General features: G+C 51.1%; 1 protein-coding gene across 1 annotated transcript in view; it reads left to right on the top strand.

Annotated features, from left to right (window-relative positions):
- Positions 1–12,581, top strand: part of SOS1 (SOS Ras/Rac guanine nucleotide exchange factor 1) — a 2,649,334-nt gene that overhangs the window by 62,653 nt on the left and 2,574,100 nt on the right. The gene's annotated exons all lie outside the window — the stretch shown is intronic.

The raw sequence follows: 12,581 nt of genomic DNA, 5'->3' as shown, positions 1-12,581 counted from the left end.
CCTCAGTTCTGTTTTTTCCGTGAACGTGTTCGCTTTGGAATCTCTGCCTGCCTCGGTTCTTCTACTGTTGGATCCGTTCTTAGAACTTGGTTTCTTGTGAAATATCATGTCTTCATCTTCTACCCTGCGGTCGGGCTTCAAGAAGTGTCGGGACTGCGGTTCCAAGATGTCGCTTACGGACCCGCACAACATCTGCCTCTGGTGCCTCGGCGAGGACCACGCCACCGATGACTGTGACGATTGCCAGTCATTGACGTCGAAGGCCTTGCGGGAGCGGAAGAAGCTATCTGTAGGTAGGGTTTCCAAACCCCGAAAGTCGAAATCTGCTGGGCTTTCGACCGACGATTCGAGGGGCGACTCTCTGCGTCGGCATAAGTCCAGGGGGATCTCTGTCCCGGAGTGGTTCCCGCCATTCCTCTGCCTCTTCTAGGAACTCACGAAAGTGCATTCACTGGTCGCTTTCCCTGTCCCCGTCCTCGTCTTGAGGACTCCACCAGACGGTGGGTAGCTTGTCCCACAAGCATTCCTCTCCTGCGGAATGGGACGCATTTCGTAAGGAGATGATGGCGATTTTCGAATCGCAGGGCTCCGTTCCATCCGCGCCTTCGAGAGAAGCAGGTAAGGAACACGCTAGGGCCACCGCTCGCACGCCTTCGGACTCGGGCAGTCGGTGAGATCATCGGGAGCCGTCGAGGTCCTGATCGAACAAGGTAGATCCCTCTAGCCATGCCCGCTACAGGTCCCGGTCCTCGACGCCCTCGAGACCGTCTGAGCCTGTGACTTCTTCTAAGAAGACGTCGACGACATCGGCGCCACGTCTGTCGAGGGACTCTATCGAGGCTCCGCCTCCGAGGATGTCTTCGACGGCCTCGGTGCCAATGGCGTCGAAGGACACTAAGCCGTTGTCTAAGCCATCGGCGCCTCGCTCGATGCCGATTCCGTCAATGCCTTTTGAGGAGGCTTTATCGGAGGTGCCCCGTAGACCGGTGGAAACCCTGAGGAAGGCCCTGCCCTAAGGAAGTCAGTACGGCCTGTGTTTGAGCCTTTTTCTGTTCCCTCATCCAGGGATTTGTTCCAGCCTCTGGATTACATCTCTGAGGTGGATGAAGGGTTTGATCTGGAAGGTTTGGTTCCTCAGGAGGTTCCTGATGAACTGTTGTCTGGTCATAGCCAGTTGGAAGACCTGTGTCAATCCTTGAATGACGCCAGTGGTCTGGATACCTCCCCGGAGGTTGACTTTGGCAGGCCCGAGCCTGGTACTCATGCCGAATCTTCATACAGGCGTCTCATCTCGAGAGTGATGGAGTACTTGGGGTGGTCTGCTCCACCTGTGGATTTTCTTTAGGATGATCTGACAGATATCTTGGACCAAGGTCCACCCACTGACCCGGTGCTGCCATTTCATATGGCCTTACAAAGAAGGGTGGCGGCAGCTTGGACTGCTCCGGAGAGTCTCCCGGCAGTGAATAAGTTGTTGCCGGAAAAATACCGTCCAGCCAGTGGCGACCCTGGCTACTTGTTTTGCACCCCACTCCGGAGACTTTGGTGGTGCTAGCGGTTACGGCCCCAGCGAAGCAGGCTTCGTACCCTACCATCCATTCTGATGGGGACGACAAGCGTTTTGACGGTTGGGCGAAGAAAGTGTTTTCATCTGGGGGTATGGCTTTAAAGGCAGCCAACTCCGTTTGTGCCTTCGCAAAATTCACACACTCTGTGGAATTGTGCATCTTTGGCGGCTGAACATATTCCCAAAGGGAAAGAACGGGATGGTTTTCTTGCCCTCGTTCAGGATGGCAAGGATGCCATGTGTGAATCCGTTCAGTCGGGTCTGGACGTGGCAGACTGTGTCAGCCGGTACATGGAGGCAAGCACTGTGATGCGCAGGTTTGCGTGGTTGCGGAAGTCTGTGTTTGCTCCTGATGTACAGTCCCGGCTTCTCAACATGCCCTTTTGATGGTGACCATCTTTTTGGCAGCACGGCTGACGAGAGCCTTGAGAGGTTGCAGACCTCCAAAGATGCAGCGAAGTCGTTGAGCGCTGCAGTTAGTCAACCTCCGCTTTTTTGTCCTAGGGTATAGCAATGGAGGGGAGGTTCCTTTCGATACTACTCGGCCTTTGGTACATCGAGGGGAGCTGCCAGTCAAAGGGGCCAACGTAGGCATACCCGATGTGGAAAACAAGGTACTCGAGGTGCCAAAGCCACTCGGGCAGTTGCCTCTTTGCCCTCAGGCACTGCCGCAGCCGCTTCAGCTCAGTTATGAGGCCATGTCCCATGGTTCGCCAGTTGGGGGAAGGCTGGTGCAGCATCTTGTAGAATGGCGTGCCATTACTTCAGATGTGTGGGTTCTGGAGATCATAGCCCATGGCTACTGGCTTCCTTTCCGGCAGAGGCCTCACGACAGTCCACCAGGGAAGCTCTCTTTGAAGAGTCGGATCTGCTCCTTGCGCAGCAAATCAAATCCCTGCTGGAGAAAGGCGCCATAGAACTGGTGCCTGTAGCGGAGAGGAACAAGGGATGGTATTCCCCATATTTTTTGATCACGAAAAAAGACTGGGGATTGAGACCCATCATCGACTTGCGTGGTTTGAACAAGCTCCTCAGGAAGGACAAGTTCAAGATGGTTACTCTCTCTCAAGTCCTCCAGGCCCTTCAACTTCAGGACTGGTTGGTGTCTCTCGATCTCAAGGATGCTTACTTTCATGTGCCGATTCAGCACAAGCAGTACCTGAGGTTGGCGGTTTGCGACTCGCATTTTCAGCTTCGGGTCCTGCCGTTCGGATTGACCTCCGCCCGAGGATCTTCACCAAGCTCATGGTGGTGGTGGTAGCGTATCTCAGGAAAGGGGGGGATTCACGTCTACCCCTACCTGGACGATTGTTTGATCAGGGCGTGCTCTCCCGAGCAAGTGCTGGATCATCTGTCAGTCACCTGCCACTCCCTTCACAAGCTGGGCTTCTCCCTCAACACCTACCCAGCGGCTCCAGTACATCGGAGCAGTGCTCGCCTCCCCAGGTGAGGGCTCTTCACATTCTGCAGATGGCGGACAAGTTTCAATGTGCCCAGAGTCTCACGGCGTTCGAGTTCTTGAGGTTGCTCGGCCTCATGGCATCCTGCATTCTTCTGGTGCCAGAGGCCAGGCTGCGGATGAGATCTCTGCAGTGGGCTCTTAAGATGCAGTGGTCGCAGGCCTCTGGCAGGATGTCTGATCCCGTTCAGGTGCTGCCCTCGGTCACCCAGGATCTTCTGTGGTGGGGCGTCGAAGGCAATCTGATGAAGGGGGCTGCATTTTGGCTACCCTGGCCGGAGGTAACGATCGTGACTGACGCATCCCTCACAGGATGGGGAGCTCATGCCAACGAGCTGACAATAGCGGTCGTTGGTCTACATCGGAGTCCAGACTCCATAGCAATCTGTTGGAGCTGAGGGCCGTCAGGCTAGCCCTGAAGGCTTTTCTGCTGTCTGTGCGGGGGAAGAATGTCCTGATTCTGACGGACAATACAGTGGCCATGCACTACTTCAACAAAAAGGAGGGGGAAGGGTCTCTCCCTCTGTGCAGAGAGGCGATGCAGCTCTGGTTCTGGGCCATCCAGCAGGAAATTTCGATCTCAGCAGTTCATCTGGTCTGAGACGAAAACGAGGCTGTGGATGCTCTGAGCAGGCAGAGCACGGTCTCTCACGAGTGGGAGCTGGCTCAGGAGGTTCTCTTGGAGATCTTCGCCCTTTGGGGGACCCCACAAGTGGATCTCTTCGCCACCAGTGTTAACCAGAAGTGCGAAAGATTCTGCTTGCGGGAATTTCATCCAAGAGGAGCCTTAGGGGACGCGTTCGTAGTGGAGTGGTCCTTCCCACTGCTGTACGCATTTCCTCCAGTCCCCGTCATTCCACAAGTGCTGCGGAGGTTACGGAGGTTCGGTTCCCGAATGATCCTCATTGCTCCGGCATGGGCCAGAAAAGTGTGGTACCCGGACCTTCTCGACGTGTCCATCTGCCCTCCATGCCGTCTTCCCTCCCGAGACGATCTGCTCTCACGGAAGGGGGGTCAGGTTCTCCAACCAGAGGTCAGGTCTCTCAACCTTCATGCTTGGTTTCTGAAAGGTTGAGGTATAAGGATTGGGACCTCCCTGAAGAATTGAAGGGTGTTGCTTTCGGCCAGAAGGCCCGCAACAAAGTCCCTGTACCATTGCCGTTGGAGAAAGTTCTGCGACTGGTGCAGTGTAAAGAATGTGGATCCTTTTTGCATGTGCCATTCCTGTGGTTCTGTCTTTTTTGCTTTCGTTAGCCCACAAGGGCCTGCAAGTGAGTACCATTAAGGGTTACCTGGCGGCGCTGTCCACATTGAAGTGCTCATCTGATGAGTGTTCTTATTTTAAGATTCCTTTGATTTCTCAGTTTCTGAAAGGGCTAATTATTGTGTTCCTACCGTCACCTTTCCAGGTGCCCGGTTGGGATTTGAACTTGGTTCTGAAAACCTAATGGGAGCTCCGTTTGAGCCCTTACATTCTTGTACTTTGAGACTGTTGACCTTTAAAACTGAATTTTTGGTTGCGGTTACTTCCGCCTGCAGAGTGAGTGAGTTGCAGGCACTATCCGCCAAGCTACCTTTCACTGTGTTCCATAAGTACAGGGTTGTCCTTGTGGGGGGGGGGGGGGGTTGTCCTTCTTTTCTTCCGAAGGTTGTGTCGGACTTTCATTTGAGCCAGAAGGTCATTCTTCCGGCGTTCTATCCTCCTCCGCATTCTGGTAAGGAAGAGGAGAGGCTCCATAGGTTGGATCCTAGGAGAGCTTTAAGTTTCTACATCTCACGCATGTCCCGGGTCAGAGTGGACGATCTGCTCTTTGTAGGATACGCTGGAAGGCGTTTGGGACAAGCTGTTACTAAGCAGACCTTGTCGAGATGGATTATCTTGCCAATCTCTGAATGCTACCGTCTGGTGGGTAAGGACCTTCCGGTAGGCTTACGGGCCCATTCTACTAGGGGTGTGGCTGCATCCACTGCTCTGCAGAGGGGTGTTCCCATTCGTAACATCTGTGAAGCAGCCACATGGGCCTCTGTCCATACTTTTGTAAAACACTACTCCCTGGATTCTATCCATGGGCAACATTTGGCCTTTAGCAAGGCGGTCCTCTATTCTGCAATTTAATTGGGCATTCTAAAATTCTAAATTCTTTTCCCACCTCCATACATTGGTACTGCTTTTGGAGTCTGTCATAGATGTGGAATATGTCAGAGGGAACAAGTTACTTTCTTACCTGGTAACATTCTTTCGATGGGATGTTCCTCTGACGTATTCCACATCGCACCCTCCCAGCCTGCCCCTCTACAGAATTTCTTATGTGATTGCAGTTTACGTTTCCGCAAGGCTTTCTGTAGTCATACAGGCAGAAGATTGGTGCCACACGTTCTGGGGGAAAAAACTACAACTGAGGCTACGGGCGTTGTGGGTCCTACTTGTAACATCCGGTGACGTCGGCTCGACGGAGGCCCTTGAGGACAGCGTATCAACGTCATCGACGCAGGAGCCAAAATTTTTCCGAAGCAGCACAGCTGTGGTGATTACCTGTCATAGATGTGGAATACGTCGGAGGAACGTTACCAGGTAAGAAAGTAACTTGTTCATCTAGGCCGGCATTCTGAAATTCCTGGGCCACCAGGGACCTCTTTGTGGGAGAGTTTAGCCCCTTAACATTTAGGGTTCCAATGGCCAAGCTCTGCCCTCCACCTACATCTGGCATCAAAGTAGGACCCATCCCAGTGTGCTTAGCTGATTACCTCTGCCTTTCCCCCTCCAGCGCCTCACTCTGGTAAGACAGTGTATCTCAGTTCCCACGATGGTTATTTTTGCAAAACTTGAGTCAAACGTAGTAACTGTTCTGCAAATGGCAGCTGGCAGAAAGTGTCTTGGAGACGCCCTCCTTTCCACCAAGGGCCACTTGGGGGGAGTTGTCTCCCTCCTTCGACATTCTTGGGTAGCCTTTTTTTGCGTTGTCTGGTAGGGCAACTGGTTGGCATAAGCGTGGGCCTGCCCAGCGGATAGTTCAGGTAGTCTTTCTTGGAAACGGACCGTTCAGGCATACATACTTGCAGCAAGTTTGTCCTCTCTTCCACATGGGGAGGCCCTTTGGTGGGGTCTCGCTTGTCCTTCTTTTGCAGGGGTCGACTGGCGTTCTGCTTCCATCTCTAGATCCGAGGTTAGGTGACACATGTCCTGTTCAGCCTCTTCGTCTGAGGTAATACAGTACTCTACCCCTTCAACCTCAAACTGCTGGGCGGTACTCTACCCCTTCAACCTCAAACTGCTGGGCGAGCAGCCGGTAGTCTCGTCTTCGAGACAGCATCAGGTTGGATACATCTTGGTACACTGTGACACGTGAACCTTCATAATAAATGGCCTGTTTTATCCATGCCCTCATAAGCACTTCGGCCTTGTCTTTATATCGAGAGAACCTGGCCAACACTGATTGGGGACCTGAACCGTGTGGCTTGCCCCATCTGTGTGCCCCTCCAGTTGCACCTATTTACCCCCTTCTGCTTCTAACAGGTTTGACACTTGTGACGGGCCTTCGCCCACCGTCTCCCTGAGGCCAAGGATGCAGAGGTTATTTCTCCTTTCTCTGTTCTCCAGATCATCCATCTTAAGTGGTTTTCTACTTTATTCTCGACTGTGCCCATTTGCCCCGTTAGATCGACAAGGGAGCCACGATGGAGACAGTAGCCCTTGTGTCCCTACCAAACCGGTCAACCTGCTCAGCCCTAAAATGGCAAAGAGCCAGGGCCAAACTTCAAGGTCCGAAATGGCATATGAATTAGAATTACGGGCCATCTTTTTTGATGCAAGCGTTCCTTCAAAATATCTGCAAAATAACTGTCTTGATCAAAACCGACAGCTCAACTGCATCGTTGCATATAAACAAGCAGGGGATGGGGGGTACAAGGTCCCCTCTGCCAGGTTATCTGGCTTTATCAGTCTGTGAATGGGCTCTGGCATGTGATATACTGCTCTGAACAGTTCATCTGGCATGGGTCCTGAATGAGAAAACTGATCTCCACAGGTCAAACCATGTCAATCACGAGCGGGAAATCAATCCCATGGCTCTGCGTCCCATCTCCCAAGAGTGGGATCTTCGGTACGCCTCTCGGGCGGCATGTGCGCAGGCTCCCTAGGAGATATGCTAAATATTCCCAGAATGGGGAAGTTCACTTGCGTCGTCCTGCCAGTACCGCTGATCCCTGGAGTATTAGCCAGGCTGAAAGAAGCAGAAAACTGCACACTCGTACTGCGAGCGCTGCAGTGCCGGCCTGGTTTTTGTATTCCGAACTTGTGAGGCTGAAAGGGCTGGGCCTTATTCCTCTTCCACAGTGGTACGACCTCCTGATTCAAGAAAGAGGTTTCGATCAAAATCCAGATGAGCTATCCAACCAAAAGTCCAAAAGAAGGTATCCAACCAAAAGTCCAAAAGAAGGTACCACCAAATGTTCGACCTTCTTTCGGACTTTTGGTTGGGTAGGTCATCTGGATTTGGTTTAGGGCTGCGGGGTGTCGCCCCACCCCCCTCTTACTATGTGAGTGAGGGTTGCGGGGGATAGCTCCGCAGCTGATCCGAAGAGGGGGGAAAAAAAAGGAAAAGACCCTGCGGCGCCGTTCACGATCACAGAAGTGAAAGGGAACTGACTTCGCAGGGACCAGAAAGACAGAAGTAAGGGGGTGGGGCGTGTGGCGGGGGTGTGTTGGCAGGGCGGGTAGTGGTTTGGTTACTTCGGGAATGTTATGGGTGAGAAACGACCGAAGATTATTTCAAACAAATAATCTTCGGTAGTTTCTCCCTCGAACATTTAATCCCCAGTAAAACAACCCCAAATCAAGAAAGAGGGCAAAATCCTTCGTCCATGCACTTAATTGCTGAGCCTAGCAGTCTCGTTCCTGAGGGCTTGACTCTAGATCATGTGTCTTTCCGCAGAGAACATGAAAATCATTCAGGCGGCAGGAAGTAGCTGTCATTCAACCTTGGGAAAAGGTATCAACCCCTCTAAAGTGGCTTGAATGGTAGCTTGAATGATGTGCTGTCCTTCTCGCACCTATTCAGCGGCCATTGCAGCCTACTGGTTTGTGGGCGAGTCACCCTTCTCAGCAAAGTCAGTGATAGCCAGACATCTGTAGGGCCTTCTGCCTCTCAAGAGGACTCCCACCATGTGTGGTCGGAAACGTTTTTTTCGGCACTTACCTACAAACCCTTCTAGCCTGGGCATTCCACAGAACTCAAGTTCTACTCCTGGAAGGTGGCCTTATTTGTTGCCCCCACTACCACTAGAAGAGTTGGCGAGATACAAGCATGCTAGACCTCGGAATCTCACTCGGAATCTTGCTCCACACGCGCCTAGCCTTCCTATCAAGTCGTTTTCTCCTTTATCTCCTTCCTCCTTGGCCTACAAAACATACACAGGCAATAATGGACCACCGACAGAGAATAGATAGCAAGGGAGTGGGTGATTGCTAATAATGGCACCAGTACCATAATGGGGGACAAGACCCACCCCTACCTATTACACTAAGTTCAAAACATACCCTATGCTCAAATCTCTGCATACCTACCTTACACAACCATCTTCCCGCTCAGCAAACCGCACGCACTTCACCACACTGCAACGACAAACAAACACATAAACCACACGAGGTTTCGCATCAGTCCAATATTCACACCAAAGATCGGCGCACAGTGAAAACTGAACTGAAGCTGTCAGCAGCACACCACTCTCTCACTTTCCTATTGCCTCTTCACCCGACTGACCCATTCCCGCCTTCTTGTTTTCAGATCCACCTGAGCGCTTGGGGACCAATTCCATTGGTGACGGTGCGCGGTACAAATCACTTTAACATTATAGGAGGAGGTGGTCCTGTCGGTGTTCTTTCCTTAACCCTCACTCCTCTGCGGACTCTACTCTTCTCACCTTCACAGGACTGAACACATGAAAAAAGCTGCCTCGCGCTACAACTAAGAATAACTGAACAAAGTTCCTCCTACAGGATAATGTCTCCCTTCTCCAGATGCTTGGATAATGTTCAAAAGAATGTTCTCTTGCAACAAAAATGCCATATGGAATTACTCTCTTCCCCTGGCTTGCATGTTTCACAGAGTCTTTATACAATACCACATCCAGGAGAATGGCTCCCTTTGCCTGGTGTAGATCTATACAGTTTCCAATAAAACCAGGGGGAATGACTACCTTCCCCTTGCGTCTTTAGTACAACTCCCAGATGGGGACCAGGAGAATGCCTCCATTCTCCTGTTATTGTTTGGCACAGTTCCCAACAAGGCCAGGGGGAAAGACTCCCTTCCCCTGTTGTCTAAAAAGTTCTCTCACAATCTTCAGCTTGATGTACGCTTTGCCACTTTGTTTTGGTGGTAGCAAAGTCCCAAATCTTTCTATATTGGTTATTGGGTTTAGTGTCGCCAATGCGGCGAGTAATTGCTTGCTCAGTTATATTTTGTTGGTATTGGGGTCAGTGGGCTTCTCACTGCCACTGCGACTGGGGGAAGTTCTCCTTGGATGCTTAGTTTCCAAAAGTTGGGGCCTCTGACCTCTTTCTGGTGGTGAGTGGGCTTATTGTCGCACTGCAACGAGTAAGCTCTCCTCGGATGTTGGGTTTGCAAGTGTTGGGGTCTCCGAACCGTCTCTGGTGGTTAGTGGGTTTATGGTCGCCACTGCAGTGAGGAAGCTCGCCTTGAATGATTGGTTTGTACTGGTTGGGGTCCTGGACCCGTCTCTGGTGGTCAGTGGGTTTATGGTAGCCATTGCGACGAGGAGGCTCTCCTTGGATGTTGGGTATACCACGTTAGGGTCCCTGACAGGTCCATCTTTCACCACTGTCCCCCCTCTGGGTGTGTCGCACCTCCTGTTACCTTCTGAGGGATTTCGGCACACCACTCAGACTTCCTGGGCCTGGGGATCTTCTCTCTGATGCAACAGGCCTCTCTCTCCAGATTCTGCAGCACCATGGTGGCTTCATGCTCTGGTAAGCTGCTCAGCTCTTCTCTCCTGCTTTGCGTTTGCGTCAGCTTCAACTGGACCCTCTGAGAACTGCTTCCATGCATCGCCCACGTCCTCCGCTTTTCTCAGACTATGGTCTGCCCACAGCGTTTGAAATTTCCGCTGTTTTCTGCACTTACTTTCCCAGCTGGGTTTGACAGGTTTGTTAGTCCTTCTATAGTTATACAATGTTGGCAGTCCCACCCTGGTGGATTGTCGACGTTTTTTGTCTATGTTAACGACTTAATCCTCGTGCCTCCTCCGGGCCACCTCATACCAGTACTAGCACAGTCAATGGGCCTCATGTCCCCTGTGCTCTTCTTTGTCCTAGTACTTTTGGCTTTGGTTTTATCCCCTTTGTTAATACATTACATAGTTTTAATTTAAATAAAATAGCTCTGAATAGTCTCCTATGCTATTTATACTGGCATTAGAGCCGTTAGCGGTGTACCTCAGGAAGGAATATCGATACGTGGGGGATAGATATACAGGGCAGTAATAATTTAATTTCCCTATATGCGGATGACATGCATTTGTATATATGCAGCATCCTGAAACTAACCTCCAATATATTCTAGATTTGTTGGAGCGCTATGTAGACCTATCAGGTATCACGATTAATGTTCAAAAATTGTGCCTATTCCTTCTAGCAGGATACACTGGGGGGGGCCTTAAGCGCATGGCCTGTGCTACCTATTAAGCTGGAGGTGTTCACATTTATATACCTGGGGGTAAACATCGATCACGACCCTAAAACGGAACACATGCAGAACACGGAGAGGGCAATGGATAAAATAGAACACTCAATGGCCTTCTGGTCCAAACTGCAGCTGTCTCTGGGTAGAAAAGCTCTGTTGAAAATTGTAGTGCTCCCGAGGCTCCTCCATTGCTTTACCAACGTCCATACAGTATACCCAAAAGCTTCTTTAAGAGACTGGATAGTATATGTTGCAGTTTCTTATAGTACAACTCGAGATGCCGTATGGTGCTGAAAAAGTTGCGGAGACAATATGATCCTGGTGGTATCAAAGCGCCCAACTTGGAAGCATATTTTTTGGTGTGCCAACTGCATTCGTCACTGGTGGCTGTTAGATGAGCTGACCCAAGACACCTTGTTACTACAGCAACTGGGCACCCCATTCTTCCTGAAGGAAGTGAGATGGTCTATGGTGCTGCATGTCTTTGGGCCCTAGTTGCTTCTGACGTTAGGTAGAGTGATATGACAGAGGGCATGTCGCTTCCTAGAGAGGAAATCGCCCTACTCCCCTCGGGTCCCATTAGTGACGCTCAAAGTAGAGGACCCACAACTCAGATTTAATGTGAGGAGGCAGGGATGTTGCTAGGTCTGGGAAAGATCCGGGTCTAAGCTAATTTTGGGACTGTCGGAACTGGGGGCTAGCTATCCTTTTTGGTTGTAACCCCTCAGCGTCTATCCAGGGCTACAAGGAAAAGACCCGGGGCTATAGCCCCCTCACCCCCACCCTAGCAACGCCTCTGTGAGGAGGTGTTGGGAGCCAAAGGGGGTGGTGACGGTGAGACATCTGTTATGAGAAGGTAGACCGGTGGACTTTATTACACTCCCCTTGGAAATGGGCATACACATAGGGCAACATGTTACACATGCTGCACTCCTTAGAGGAGTGCAGTGCAGATGACCTGGCTCAGAGGATACTACAAAAGGACGAGATCATAGTAACACTATGATATATCGGAGGGCCGGGGACATATGGTGTCGAAAATATACAAGCTATTAATGTCATGGCAGGGAGATATGCTTGGACATACCAGGCGCAGTTGGGTGGGAAGGACTTGCACGACAAGCTTACAGATTCAGCCTGGGGTCGGCCAATAGCCAATCACAGAAAGGTATCTAGGAATGCAAGGATCCGGTTGATTCAGCTGTATGTCATACTAAGGGCATACTTTACCCGACAAAGATTGCCAAGGTTAGCAAGGCGACGGAACAGGCCTGCCCAAAATGTGGAGCGATTAACGTGGACCTGGTGCATATGTTATGGGCTTGCATGACGATCCAACACTATTGGGAGGGGGTAGCGCAGATCTTGGCCAAAGCGAGCATAATATTAGATAAAGGTTCCCCTGCAGCCTGTCTGCTTGGCATCTTCGCGTGGCCGAACAGGCGAGACATGTTAGTAATTTCAAAGACCTGGAATGCATCCTGGTGAAACGCAGAATAGCAATGTGTTGAAAAACACGCATGGGCCCGGGGGTAAGTCTGTGGTGGAGCGACCTCCAAAAGTGGATGCTAGCCGAAACCAGTGTTGCAAGAAGCAGCCCACCGCGGCTAGGGAGTACAGAATGTAGACTTGGATTCCTGGAATTATATGGTGCAAAAATTGATGGCTTCGGCGCAAGATGAAGCCTGTGGAACCAGTGTTCCCCAGTCACAATCAGCAGACTGATACTAAGATGCATACATGAAAAAGTGAGCGGAATAAGGACAAAATAATGCAAGTGGAATAGGCTGGGTTGCGGGATGGGGTGAGTTGGCGGGAGTTGCACAGACACAATCGGTTGTACATTGTTATGTGATGT

The sequence above is a fragment of the Ambystoma mexicanum genome, chromosome 4p (genome assembly GCF_040938575.1).
Source record: "Ambystoma mexicanum isolate Mex_15411 chromosome 4p, UKY_AmexF1_1, whole genome shotgun sequence".
Taxonomy (NCBI): Eukaryota; Metazoa; Chordata; class Amphibia; order Caudata; family Ambystomatidae; genus Ambystoma; species Ambystoma mexicanum.
This window is presented reverse-complemented; position numbering and strand designations above follow the sequence as displayed.